The sequence below is a fragment of the Camelus ferus genome, chromosome 7, assembly GCF_009834535.1.
Source record: "Camelus ferus isolate YT-003-E chromosome 7, BCGSAC_Cfer_1.0, whole genome shotgun sequence".
Classification (NCBI taxonomy): Eukaryota; Metazoa; Chordata; class Mammalia; order Artiodactyla; family Camelidae; genus Camelus; species Camelus ferus.
The window spans coordinates 54,333,044-54,348,666 of NC_045702.1; the positions used below are offsets into that span (position 1 = coordinate 54,333,044).

General features: G+C 39.0%; 1 long non-coding RNA gene across 2 annotated transcripts in view; it reads right to left on the minus strand.

Annotated features, from left to right (window-relative positions):
- LOC116664950 overlaps window positions 1–15,623 on the minus strand; it is a 192,833-nt gene that overhangs the window by 17,702 nt on the left and 159,508 nt on the right. The window lies entirely within an intron of this gene.

Genomic DNA, 15,623 nt, shown 5'->3' on the forward strand with positions numbered 1-15,623 from the left:
GATGTCACCAGATAATGGGAACAAGGAGTGAGAAGTCAAAAGAAGAAAGAAATATCCAGAGCCTTCTGAACCATGTTAAGGAGTTTAGGTTTCAACGTAAGAGTTTCAGGATTTTAAGGAAAGGTATTATACCCTCAAATTTTCCTTTGGGCAAGAACTGTGATGCAGAGATTGGATTAGAGGAACAAGACCTTAGACAGAGAAACGAAAGATGGGGTGGTTGCATTGGTGCAAATGCAGAATGGCAGTACCGTGAACTAGGGCAGTGCGGTGGGTTGGTCAGACTGAAGAACTATCCAGTAGATAGAATCAACAGAACATGTAACTAACAACCTGTGCACAGAAAGAAGAAAACCTAAGGGTTAAACTCACCCTGATTAAAGACAATGTCTTGGGCAAATGGTTGGACAATTCCAAAAGAGAAAACCAAAGTGATAAACTGGTCTGGAGAGGAAGACAGGGTAGTTCAGTTTGATGCATGCTACTGTTGAGGTGTTTTGTTTTTGTTTTTGTTTTTTTTTTGAGACATTCAAGTGAAGTTGTACAGTGTTATGCTATAATTATTAAAAATAGGCATAATATGGACACCACCAATATTGAATTCTATTGCATCTCCAGGAAAAAAAAAATTGTCCTGCTTTCTTGTGAGGTTCACCTATGTTAATCCATGCAGCTGTGGTTCATTACTTTTCACTACTGAATGGTATTCCATTGTGTGTTGGGGGAGCAGCTATGTGTACATACATACATCTGTGTTGGTCTGAGTATTTGCTATTGAAATAAATAGTGTTATAAAAGACTCCTTCATCTGTGGAGTCAACCAACCACATATGGAAATTCCACAGATGAGTAAAGCTGACTGCACTGTGCCATTTTATTTAAAGGACTGGAGCATCTGCCAATTTTACTATCTGAGGAGGAGTCCTGGGATGAATCCCACACAAATACCAAGGGACGGACAACTGTACCCCCTTCATTGTGTGAATGCTTCTCTAGAGTCCACAAGTGGAATAGGTTGGGCCATTTAGTGTGTGTGTCTTCAACTTTGCTAAGTGTGGTCCAATTTTACTCCAAAGGCTGCTAATTTACCTCTTCATCTGAACTGTTTGAGAGCTTCCTTTGCTCCACACACTCAAAAATTGTTATTCTCAGAATTTAAAATTTTTCATCAATTTGGTATGTAAGAAATAATGGTTTTAATACACATTTTTCTGATTACCTCTGTCAAACAGTATCTTGCAAAGTTAAAATTTAATGCAAAAACCTGCAAGGGTATGATATCCACTAATCTCTTTTGCATAACAGGAGAAGAGTTGAACACATTACACACAATTCTACATTGCTTAACAGAGAAAATTTAGGTACTTGTGTTCCTGATGCAAGAGACTAAGAATTGTACATTCTGTAGGATCAAGTCTTGGAGACTGTTGCTTCCATTTCATGGATAATTTTTTTTGGTCTAGAATTCTACAAAAGTATTTTAGAAATATAAAATAAGATTACTTATCTGTACACCTATTCTGTGTGTGGGTCAAATTCTGAAAAATATTAGCCAAAGCAAGAGAAATCTACATAACATGAAAATTTGGCATCAATGTTCACAGAACTACTTTCTTTTAAAAAAAACTGCATCTAGTAAGTAGGGGGTTTTGTCTATTTGTTTATTTTCTTGAATCACTTGGATTATTCTCACAGGTCATCCTCTTCTTTTTCTGCCTAGAGAAAAGGAGTCTGATGACCTAAATGTAAAGCTCTCTCTTTCTCTCTGTTCACAGGTGGACTATTCATTTTGAAAAATAACCACATGTTTTGGTTTGTGCATTGACACAGTGCCACCGTTCATCTAAGTTCTTTAGATTTATGAAATAACTCTGTTGACAGGCCTAACATGGGATTCTTCTCAACACCAACCCTCAGCTTCAGGTGCTCTTGGGTTCACTTTTTCTTATTAACAAATCTCCCCCAAGTGCCCAACATTCACATGCTAATGGATAGCTACTCTACAAGAATATTGTCTACAGCTTGACACCTATATATATGGTATATTTAAACACATAGTATGTTTGTACTAAAGGTTGTCCAGTGAAATACAGGTATGTAAGTATACTTTGTTATTCTTATTTTCTATATTCTACATTTTCCAGTATTGCTATATTCCATACATGCTGCATGCAATTCAGTTGAGCAGTCCTCCTTATAAATATTTTACCAGCAAGATGAGCTTCCTATGTAACTCTGTTATAAATTTCCTATGCACCATTGATCGGGTAAGTATTCCCAGAGCTTATTCGGAAAAAACCTACCACCTCTTCAGATGTTTACAATGTTTAAAATGATGCCAACAACTTTTCCTATGTGAAAACTGGAATAATCCCCAAATCAGCCTGCGCTTTGCTCGGGAATCACATCAAAATTGACATAGCTTGTCAACTCTCACCACTCAGAGAGGATGCTTTGGAGAACAAAGCCAACCAGACTAGTTGCTGCCACTTAACCACTCAGCTAACCATTAAACCAAGGGCTGGAGCTCTGACAATGTCCCTGCCAAACTTTTTCTTACTTGAAATCCAATATGTTTATTTATATTATACTTCCAGGTAATGTGTGTGAACGCACACAGGCACACACCAATTTTTCCCACTCATTTTTTCAGGACTGTTTATTCAGGTAATTTGAAGCAAACAAAACCTCTGCTAACTGGTTCTCTGAGCCAAGCTAGTTCTACCACTGCTTGGTTCCCAAATTAAATTCAGTTATAAATACAGCTTATGTTATTTTACATTTTTTTATACTGATTTAAAATTTACATTTTCAGGTTCTTTTACACCATGTTCTGATCATGTAATTCTCCTGACACACACAGGAACTCTCTCTCTACTTGCAGCCCCAGATAACTCATGTCTGCAAATAGCGTACTGGCCGTACTGCACAAACCATCTTCAAATTTAGATGGTCCTACACGTGCAATAAATGATACTCATCAACTTAAGAAAATGAACCTCAAGAATGAATTATATCTGCATGGCAGAAAACTCTGGTTAGAGTTCATTTTAGGAGAAAAACATGAAGACAATATGTCATATTGTCAACCATGGAAAATGTTGAAGAAAACACTCATTTGTTGTCACCTATTTTAAAACTGTACGGCTATAGAGATTAGCATGCCATGCAGATTTCATGAACCTCTGTATTTTATGTTTTTTTTTTTAAGTACTGGAGGGTGTTTTCAAAATTAAACCCAAAACAACTAGGAAAACATGTTTGGCCTTGTAGTATAATTTGGTTCATTGTGTTAATGCGGTGATATATACAATGATCAAATTGAAACAAATATAATGAGAAAGGGATGGGGGAGAGCCTTATATATTACCATAGATAGTCATACGTCTATATTAGATGCTTATCATTTCTTAATGCTGTTAATCCTGGACAAGGAAACTGTGTTGGAGTTAGTATAATGCTGGCATAGATAAATCCACTTTTATTTTGTTTCTCTCTACAGATGCAACCTGGCATCTAGCAAAGCAAGATTTTGCCCAGGAAACCTTACACAGACACCTACGAGGTCTCTTTCTGCAAAGGTTTTTGCTTGAGCAGCACAACCCCCAATTCTCTTTTTAATTCAGTCCAGGATCATTGCCATTGAAGCCTTTCCTCTGGTAATTTAACACTGGCCTTCTCTGTGCTTGTGCTTTAATGGTATTTAACAGTAATAGAAATGAATTTTTTTAATTACTTTTTCTTGTAAAAAAAATTTTTAGTTAAAATTTCCTTCTTTTATACACAAAGAAAGATGGAGAAAGTTTCAGTGACTGCACTAAAATGACCTGATCAGAGCTCACTTTTCTTTTTTGCATCCAATCCTTGTCTCATAATGTGCTGCTGTTTGTCTTTAAATAGAGCATGCCTTCCCAACCCCAGCTTCCTTCTTCAGTTTAATAAAGGCCCACCAAATCAGTCCTTCTTTTACCTAAGATCATATGCAATTGTAAGCACCTCATCAACAAATGTTCTGCTCAGCAAGATTGGAATACTGTCCCCTGTTTCATGTGCTCATTGTGTGAGATGGATTACTGACAAAGTCGATCACCAGAATTGTAACTGTTTCACATACAGTATGAGAAAAGCCACACGTTAAATTCCTGAACCCCTAAATGAAACTCAAGCCCCTCTGAGTAAATTCAAGAGTTACGATATTGGCTTGGAGCATGTGAACTAGGATGCATTATCCACAGACAGACATGCTTCTACTGGGAAATTTTGGACATGGGACATGGAACATACTTCACTGAGGATTTTCTGGAAAGCTGTATAAATTATATCCATCACATCAACCGCTGATAAATTCATTTGCTACCAGTGAGCAGCTGAGTCACATCATATTTTGGTATAAGTGATCCGAGTCTTTGATGCTGGTCTACAGCAGAGTCTTGTGAGGCAAACCCACTGTTCTCATGTCTGGGAGAATTTCTGTCAAAGAAACTACAAAGCACTTTTATGTGATTTAGTCTATGTTCAACTGCTTTTTCCCTTCCCTTCCTAACAAAGAAAGGAAAAAGAGCAAGACATCAGACAGGAATGGGGATCAAGTAAGACCACATATCAAAATGATTTCAATCTGCAGAGTTCAATGTGTCTCTTAAGGAGTATAAACCTGATGAGCATAACCATGTGAAAGAAAAATGGTTTTGTCTTCTTTCTTCAGTGCTCACAGCATCCCTACTAAGTCCATCACCACTAAAGCACAAATGAGTCCATTTAAAACTTTTTCAAAGGATCAATTTGCCTGAGAAAATAAATGAACTTCCTACACTACATCTCTCAGTGGGTATCTTAGAGGATCCATGTGGGCAGAGTTAGAAATAACACAAACCAAATAAAACAGCCACAAGAGCACAACTCAAAAATGACAAAGACAATGGGGGATACCTGTACCAAACTTACAGCCAAAGGACTTGGTCAAAGACTGAGACATGAAAAAGTTCATGGTAACGGGCTTGAGTGTCTTTTTCTTCCAGGGCCTCAGACCTTCCTTTGCCAGTGCTAATCCTCTCTAGGCCCAGTACAGTGGTAATTTCACTAAAGCGAACATTTCATAAATACTCATCTTAAAATCAGAGATAGTCAGTCATCTTGCTGGTCCTATCTTAATCCAAAAGCCAGACCTAGAAGCCTAGAGGTCTTTCAACAATCTAATCTTCAACTGAAGGTAATGCAAGTTTAGAATAGCTTTTGACCTACAAGCAATTTTTGCTGGTTCTACAAGAAATATTGGTAGTGTTATCAGAAGCATGTATGAGTCTAGGAGATGATGCATTTGAATGAATATCTCACTTCAGCTAACCTTCCTAGGTTTTAGCAGATATCTCCTTGGTGGTAATCCATGACTCAGCTTACTGAAAGTTCAATTATCTGAAAAGTAAGCTTGAGAAAGGAAGACACTCCCTTATAATATTTACAGGCAAAAGTTCCATCCAGTAGAGAAATCTAATACTCATTTATTTCATTAGTTTAAAATAAAATTCGTATTTTATGGCAAGAGAAGAAAAATTTTAAATCTTCTCTGCCCTTTGGTCTCCTCTCTCCTCCCACCCTGCATAGTGCATCTGCACATTGACCAAACCTCTCGCATCATCAGAAACACCTGCTGAACCATAAAGAGCAACATTTTCCTAGCAGCAACAAGACAGCTCCTTAAAAGATAACGTTCCTTCTTGATCTTGCAAGGGGTCACGTGACCCACCAAGGATGATGCTTAGATCTGGATTATATAAACTGTCAGTGATATGTCATTTGATGGCCAGCCCTCTGTCTCACAAAACATACTACTGTGCCTTGATTTCTAACCGGTGAAACAGTTCTCAGCCTTCTGAGTTGCTCTTCCTGGGTTATAATGATCAAATTTGGCTCAAAGCATTTTCCATTTTTTCTCAGAATGACTGATTTTTTTGGTCAGTTAGCAAAACACACAACAAAAGGAGGGGCCTGTTCTAGATTATTCTTGGTGGTGATAAAATTCCTAGCCTTAATTATCAGAGAATCTGAAAGTTAAACTAAAAATGGACTGACCATATAATGCGACAATCCCACTCCTGGGCATATATATATCCAGAGGGAACCTTAATTCAAAAAGACAGCTGCACCCCAATGTTCATAGCAGCACTATTTACAATAGCCAAGACATGGAAACAACCTGAATATCCATCTACAGATGACTGGATAAAGAAGTTTTGGTATATTTATACAATGGAATACTACTCGGCCTGTAAAAAGAATAAAATAATCCCATTTGAAGCAACATGGATGGATCTGGAGATTGTCATTTTAAGTGAAGTAAGCCAGAAAGAGAAATAAAAATTCCATATGATACCACTCATATGTGGAATTAAAAAAAAAAAAAGAAAATACAAGAACACTAATGAACTCGTCTACAAGACAAAAACATTCTGGCAGACATAGTAAACAATCTTATGGTTACCAGGGGAAAGGGGGTAGGAAGGGATAAATCGGGAGTTTGAGATTTGTGAATACTATATAAAATACAGTATATTTATATATACTATATATGTATTTATATATACTATAAATATTTATACATATATAAAATGTATAAAATAGATAAAAACAAATTTCTTCTGTAAAGCACAGGGAACAATATTCAATATCATGTAGTAACCTAAACGATAAAGAACATGAAAATGAATATGTATGTGTATGTATGACTAAAACATTATGCTCTACACCAGAAATAGACACATCGTAAACTGATTATACTTTCAAAAAAAAATTCCTAGCCATCACCATTTGTTCATAACTGTGGTATTTCTTAAATAAAGCCTTCTCTCACTGTATTCTCCCTCTCTTCCAGGGTTCTTTAGCTTCTTGTATGCAGTATTTTTATCTTCCTCTCTCAAAGTTATCTCCTTGATGATGGAGATATGGAGCGAGAGTCTTTGTAGTTCCTGAATCACACCATTGTCTACAACAGTATGTAACCATCTGTGGACAAAGGGATGATTTACTTTTGTTTCCTTTTCCCCCTAGGAAGCTCGGAACTTTCCATCTATTACCACCTTATACATTTGTAGTTTGGATTTAATGTCAGTTATTAATTTCTCTATAACTTACCTCTCAAATGTCTTTTCAGGGCTCCTTAAAAGATCTGTTTCCTATGATGGTGTGGTTTATCTTTTGGAAAATGAGTTGTTAAGTTACAAAGATCCCTAGAGGGTGCAGTGGAAGGAGTACTGGGCTAAGGCAAGGCAAGATGGGTGAGGGAGCACCAGTGTTGGGGGACCCCGGGGCTGTGTGCCCTGTAGACAGAGGACATGGATCATTAACACACCCTGTGGTGACCTTTCAAATTCGGACACATACTCTCAGCCAAAGACTCATCAAGATTTGAAACTTCTCTTTTAAATAGAAAATAATCCTATTCAAGGCTAGTGGGATTCAGTATATTTGAATGTGAGTGGTTTTCTCAAAACTAGATGGTGGGAGGAGTAATTTTGAAGCTTGAGGTATTTGAAGGAAGGCAAGCCCAGGTCAGTGACCCTTGGCAGAGAGAGAACTAAGAAAAATTGGAGAAGACAGTTTATCTACTTGGGAATTCAGCCCGCTCGCTGTTGGCTATACTTTTCCTTGGATCATAAGGATATAGCAGAAAGGACACTATATATTTTAGAAAGGACACAGAAGACAATTCTACCACTAAACAGTAACAACAGCAAAGCCACGAAAGAAGCCCACCATGGAAGGAGCGCTCCCAATGCCAAGCGCTAGTCTTCACCTAATGTACTAGCTGTCACTGTTTGATTTCTATCGAAATTCATGTCAACTCCTCCTACCTCCCTTTGAAAACTGCTTTTCTAATCGTGTCTGTGGGGGGTGTGATGGATGTGCCAGTCTTAGGACACTGGGAGTCTATAGGAAGGCATGATCGTTGAGCTACCCCGGGCCAAGCTTCGTCGTGGACATCAATCATCATGCACAAAAAGAAAATGATTCAGAAACTGGCAAAGGGCCCAAGCTCTGTGACAATCTCTACTACTTTCCAATCTGGACATCAAAAAAGAAAAAAAGAAAAAAGGACGTGGCATCTTCTCTAATAGCAAACCTAGGAAAATGTAAGCCCTAGGGATGCAAATGACTGTAACCTTCACCTCACGGAGCCACGTACACCGAGAGGGAAGGCGCACAGGAGATGGAGCGAGGCCGTCTGGCTGGGTTTGGGGGTGCACTAGATCCCAGTGCTCCATAAGGCCCAGCTCAGCACTTCCCCTTCCTGCTCTTGGTTTTGTGAGCCAGTAATCCCACCCTTTGATTCACCACGAATCTAAGTCTTTTCTTCATTTACAAATACACATGGCATATCTCATTTACTCCCCACAACATGAAGCCTCAGTTTTATCAATGAAAAAAAAAGGCAACTTAAAAAGGGGAAATAGTTTAAAAGCTTTCCTCGAGGTCAGGCAACTAGTAAGTTGCAGCCCAGGTCCAACTTTTAGGCCCCAAGCTCATAACTGCTAGATGTGTCCGTCTGGATCCTTAACTATCCTAAACTTTGTTCTTTAAGGTCAATTCTATTGGCCTTTTCTTTCATCACCAGAGGATCAAATGAGATAACATAAGGAAAATCACTCTGACCACTGCAAAATGCCGTAAGCAAAAACATTTTCCCTCTGGTCCAGGGGCCTGATGCCTGCTAGAGGCGATTTGGCTTAAAACTCAATCTGTTCTATGTTAAATCGGGCTTGTTAAAGTGTTTACTGATTCTACCATTTATGTCTTGCTCGTCTGTTTAATAAGATGCTTTATTTCTTTGTGTTTGACAATAAAACCATCATAGATGATAGACGGTTGCAACATTAATTTAAACTTTAAATCAGAGATGGTGCGGCCTTAAGTCAGGGCAAATGCACTTCACGCCCCTGCACTCAACACAAGCATGTGAGCAACAGGAGGGAGTGAGAATTAGTACTCTAGAAAATAAGTGGCAGCTCCCATAATTCTCAAGGGAAAAATACTACATTGTTCCAAGGAAAGCATAAAAACCAAATGTATAGTCTATGATAAAGAAAAGTACTATTCCGTCATATTTGTTGAGCTTGATACTACTCATGCAAAAAGGGTTAACTGTTCACTGGAGCAGCAGTAATCATTTTAGAACACTAAAACTATTTTTACGTTACACCTAGGGAAACAGAATGTAATTATCTTAAATGCAGTCTTTGTGATGGAATCAGAAATTATAACATGAATTGCCTGAGCCCTGAGCTGATTTAAATCATGGTATGACCAGTTAATCATATTCTTTTGCAGAGAAACAGACAAGTAACTTTGTATCCATAATCACTAAACAAATCAAATCCAAGATACGTTTCATCACAAATTTTAGAATATTTCTATTTAAACAAATATAGATTATGAGCAATGTTTGGACAGAAGACAAAGCAACTTGGTCCAAATCAAACAAGCAAAGTTAAGTATTGTCCCCAGTTGTGACAGAAAATGCTAGTCTTTTTGCATCTACATGTCTCCTGTCTTTAAAATCCAAGATGGTGTAATGAAACCCTCTTGTTCTTTCTCAGCCAGGAGTAAGTTAAAGCAGACATCCAATAACCATAACACGATTTCCAGAGGGGGCAATTCAATGCCCTCGACTCCTCTGGAAAGCTGATAGCTCTGCAATGCAGGCAGCAGGGAATCTGGCCCAGACCTCTCTCTCTTTACATTTCATACAAAGATGCTGCCAGGTTGGATAGTGCTACCTGTGGTAGGAACGTAGGGCAAAAAAGAACTCTTTCATGAGAGGCTAGAATTAGATGAAAACCCTTCTGCATGCAAATTCAACTAGCTCCTTTATTTATCTGCACATTTTTAAAAATAAGGGATTGGCAATGAGTATGTGTGAGGTTGCCCGTGTCATCAACTGCTATTTCTTGTCAAAATCAGGTCAAGTTTTCTTCCTTCTTTACTTTGATACCTTTAATTATTCATTAAAATCTGGGAACATATGAGGTAAAGCAAATCTTATTTATTTCAATGTCATCCCTAGCTGGTAAGTCCAGGATGTAACTCACAGTAGAAAGTTCCCAAAAGCCACCAATTGGTGGCAGAAAGACGGACGAGCATGCAAGCAAGCTCTTCGTAACACACAGCCAGCTCTCCTGCCCAAAGCATACAGGTCTCCTCTTGGTCAAAAATAGAGAGTGCCTGAAATTTTAAAACTTGCTAGCTTTTGATGAAGATACTGATTCCTGTTTCTGACAAAATCTCAATTATGAAAATACACATTCAAGAGATATTAAGACACAGTCTATTCCCCTGTTTCTCCAGATCACTGGGTTCTCAAAATCCAATAAACAAAATACACACAAGTCAGCGGGAGTCTTATTAAAAGAGTGTATTTCTGAGGTTTCAGAGATGCTGACTCAGTCGGACTGAAGTCCCTGTTTTCAGTGAGGATCACATTTGAAGAGGCACTGCTGGGATCCTTAAGCTGCATTCACTTACCAAATCCTATCGGAGAGTCCACATCTGGACTAATTATTTTAAGTAGCCACAAAAGTGTCTTCACAGAATCGAAATTCACATTTCTTTCCTGATTTTTGTTACAGATTATTCTGTGACGTGATGACATGAAGAACCGTTTACCTCCTGTGAAGCTCAGATTGACAACACTGTTCATTTTTGTTCAATTTTTTTTAAGTGAGCAATGTATTTCTCATAGCACTCAGTGTCACAAAGTAGCTGTGTTCTCCAGTCTGCTACTTTATCATAACAATATTTGCTTGGCTACCCCAAAACCCAAGGAGAAACTTTGTTCTGAATCATAGTAACTTTCCTTGACCCTTTACCCTGAATTGAATACTGTTTGTTTGTCTTTAATCATAAGTGTATTAAATCCTTTTTGAAAGCAGTTGGATGAGGAACGATACCTAAAATGTCAAAGGCAAAATTCATTTTATCATGAATTCACTGTCATCAGGGATGGAGGTTTCAAGCAAGTTTGTTGACCGATTTATTGATACAAATATTTAAAACCACAAAGTGAAGTGGGTACAAGCACAACGTCAAGACAGCTTACCAAGATACCCCAATATGCTTAATACATTAAATATAAATACTTTATTCCATTAACTCTGATAACGGCCTTCATTACGTTGTCCTGCTGACCTAGTAATGCGATTACGAGCCCTCGTACTGAATAGACTCATTACGTCAGCAATGCTTCTCATGTCCTTCCATGTAGGTGGGGTTTTATATCCTTATTTGTACTTTATTCAAACCAAGGGGTATGACAAATGACTACCATTCACCTAGACTCTGTCAGCCTCGTGGCACGTTTTCCCATGCCAAAACCTTCTATGCCTCACTGCCAGATCACTCTTCCTGGGGACTAATTCCAGTAACTCAAATGATTTAGCCTGGCGTCCAAGATCGTCTAGTCTTGATACAACTTGTCTTGAGTCAATTTCCCACTATGCCTCCCTTAAGCATTCCAATCCAACCAAACTCATTTTCCACTTTATTTCTTCTTGCTTCCCCAGTCTCAGGTAGAATGTCATTTAGCTGTTCTTTAAACACTTAAACTGTACTTATCCTTAAAGCCATCAAAAACCCTGGCAAGAGAGGTAATTTCTTTTCCCTCTATGACTCTCGGAACGCCTTTTACATCTTTCCTTACCACGTGTCTCTCTCATTAGCGTTACTAGGGACTAGGTCTTATTCCCGCTGTAGGGCTGAAAGCGGGATGTTTTATTACCGTAAGACCATCCCGTACATTTTGAGTACATTCTATATCACACCGTGGACAGACCCTCAACCATTTCTACAATGAATTGAACAAACTGCTTCATTTTCAAGAAACTTTTCAGCATTTGTATTTGTCTCAGCAACACTGTATGCGCAGCAATCTGAGGAACATTGTGCCAACACGAGAATCAGCCAAGCAAAGCATGGACGTGGCCTGCTGGGGCAGAGTTCTCTGGGGACAGCTCAGGGACTCAGGAGCAGCAGCAGGTATACCAGTTTCCCTAGTCCCATCACCCCCCACCTCCACCCAAGGAAGGGGGGTTGGGGAGCCCAGCTGTCTCACAGGGCCAGACAGCTGACTCAGAAAGACAGACGTCTCCCAGATGTCTTCTTCTGAGGGGCTTTTGAGAGCTGTATTCCAAGGCAGAATTTTGTCTCCCGTCCCAACCTGCCAGCTCAGGGGATTAGTACTTAGCCTTTGCACGATCAAGCATCCAAGTCTTAAAACTGCAGTTTCAAGACTTAGGAAACTTGCAGCAGGATTCATCTCATCAGGAACCCTGCCCAGGAAAGCACTAGCCCCCACCCTGGCGTGATGGTGGAGCTGTGGTCCAAGCCTAGTGGCTGACCAACAGGAAGCTATAACTGGTTTCTGTGGTGTTTGCAGGAGGCAGTTCTTTTTCTAAGAAACCAGCTTGCAGAAGGATCAATCAAATGCACTCTTACTTTTCATTTCATATAGTCATAGTTCTAAAACTTGAGTTTTATTTGCTACACAAAGTGTGCATGTTAGAGGACAGGCCCCAAAGTGTATCATGCAGTTCAGTCCCAGACCCTGAGAGGTGCGTGTGAAACACCAGCTGGCAGGGATCAGTCCCCTCGCTGAAGCTGATCAACGAGCTAAATCAGTAGGAAAGCCCACTTGGGTTGGTGCCTTAGCTGTCCTGGAGACTCCAGTTTCAAAGACAGACAGTGGACCTTTCTCAAGGTCTCCCTTAGGAATCAACTGAAGGGGGTATCTCCTCTGTATTTCCACAATAAAGGGGAACGTTAACATTAGTCTCCTATGAGATAAGAGGACTTGTAAGTCCAAAGGATTCTGTTTTATCATTGCTTTGAAGTCTAGAGAAGCATGATTCTGGTCGTCATCAATTTTTAATGGGCTGAAGATCAAAAGAACCACCATCTGAGTCAAACACCTATCTAACGACTGGCCCCATAAAAACACAGAGTATGTGGATTATTAACCAAAGGGCTCTAGGAGAAGGGCTGTGGTGCTCAGAAACAATGTCCAAATTTATATCCGTATCAAATCCCCTCCTTCAAAAGCAAGAATGAGAATAAGACAAAGGAAAGATTTTAACATCCTCAAAGTAAAGTCAGAGCAGCTACTCTCTCCTCACCACCCAGAGGCAAGATTAAAAGGCAAAGGACAACTCTGATTCGTGCAGGTTTGGGGATCTGGTGGGGGAAAGCTGTCGAAAATCTAAATCCAGATGTCCAGAGATGGCAGAGGTATTATCCCAACTCCCTGACACCTGAATAGCTTGCCATGAGGAAATGGAGGAACCACCAAGGAACAAGGAGAGCAGGGCGTAAGCACAATTCCTCCAGCAAGTCCAAGAGAGAGAAAGGGAAGGAAAAGAGTACGGTAAGGACAGAACTCAGACACACCTCGGCTTCCTGGGTGATGGTCTGAAAGGTGTGGTCACAAGACACGGGACATCCTACAGCACAAAAAATCTGGCACTCCCTGGCAGGGCCACCATCCCCCAATCCCAGTGACCGCTGGCCCCATACAAAACCTTTGTACTGCTTAGTTGTTCAGAAGACTTAGAAATGGACTGTGATTTTCAAAACACATTTGTTACTTTGGTAAAAGTCCCCACCCCAAATTATTTAGGGTACATAGTTTCAAATAAATCATCAAGAGAACAACGTTCACCACGTTCTCAATGCAGGCCATGAAGATAACTGTTAGAGGAAGGAAACTGATTTTTAGAAATGAAAAAATATTTATTAAAAGAAACAATTTTTTAAATGCAACTGTTGACTCCTTCCCTCATCATTCACAATTTAGGAGGCACCAAATACTTCTACGTACAGTCCTGAGGACTTGCGCGTGGTATTCCTAGTATTACACTGAGTACTGTACAGTGTTTTCCTGATACGTAGTTTCTGTAAAATTGTACAGTTCGACTACAGCAGGATACAGATTTATAATTAAGAGGGTCTGTGTCCCTAAGTTGATCATAATGTTTTGGGTTTTTGTTTTTGTTTTTTTTACTTTGGAACAAAAAAAAAATTAAGTTCTCATATTTTCATGGTTTATCAAGTTTCCTTGGTAAAATATCTCTTTAAAAATTAAAGTATCCACTACATTGAAACTTCTATTAAATTCCATGTTGTCTATGTAAATTGTCAATATTCTATTTAAAAAGCAGGGTCTTAGATTTTCTTTCAACTGACTTACCAGATGTTAGAACCCTTAAAAAAAAAATCTATTATCTAAAAACTCTCTGCCACTGACTCAAAGTAGGCTGGCATTTCATTTATCAATTTTTTTTCTCAGTATGGAAAACAGTCTTTACTGAAGAACTTTTGAATAGGTATAAGGAAGAAGTAGATCTGTTACTCCCTATTATGTCAGGTCTGTTAAAACTTTCTCTGGTCTTCAATAACAAATGGGGTATTTGCAATCATATGAAACTCAAATTCTCCATGTAGTTTTCTGAAGAACTGGAACATCCACTATGAATAATTTATTTGCTTTCATCAAGATAATATTTTGCAAAAGAAAAAATAAGCTTTTAACCACAGGAAGAGTAATCAGACATTATTTCACGCTTCTCTTACAAAATTTAAACTTAACCATAGGTAACTCAATTTCTAAAATACTTGAATATTATGTTCTCTTATGTCACATTACCATTCCCTGCAGCATTTTAATATGGTTTCACAGTGATACCAACTCATGTGACAAAGCCCAAGACAGAAAAAGGAAAGAATGAAAGAGAAATGGGCCAGGCACAAGGACACTTATCTCAGTTTTGTGGTGTGGACACTAACATTCATGGCTGCCTATCAAATCTGAACAGCTTTTGAACCTTTGGTATTTATGTTGTGAGTCCCCCCTTCATAAAGCGGACTCAATAACAGGACTTCTGGTGCTTCTGTCCAAGCATGATCGGCATCACATAGCTGGCTGCAGCCCCAGACGTGTTTTCATGCCTAGCTCCGCATTACTTTTCTCCAGGCCACCAGTATCCCATCCTGGTTCCCTTTGCAACCATGGTTCATTTGCGGATCTCCCATGTGTTTTCTTGAGCTTAATATTTCTCTTTGCCATTTTATTGAGGCTAAAAGAAGTCTTAACATATAAAATTGTCTAAACTCTTACTGCAGCAGGGATTTGCTTGAGAAATATCACATACTCCTAATGCACGGCTTCCCAGCTACTGCAAATTTTAACATAGTATGTCAGCCTTTTTCACAGCACTTCATGCTAGAATAGGCATACAGTGAATGCATGTGATACGTCAAATGGATTCACGGATTTTAGATCAATAGCTATAAATAATTAAAATCTAATCTTTGCAGATCATTTGATGGGATATTTATACAGTTTGAAATCATTGTCCCTTTCCAGTGTTCCATCCTCTTCATCTCTACCTAATGCCCCAAAAACCAAAAATGAAATAATACGCACTGGACATGCCTCACTGGAAATATATACACACACACTGAGCTCGTATAACATCACCAACATTATTCTGAGTATCCCATCCTGGTTCCATTTGAGCTGTCTGGCTGATTCAAGGGGAAATTCAGTCATCAGAGTGAAGAGGGGTCCCTTTTACTTTCAT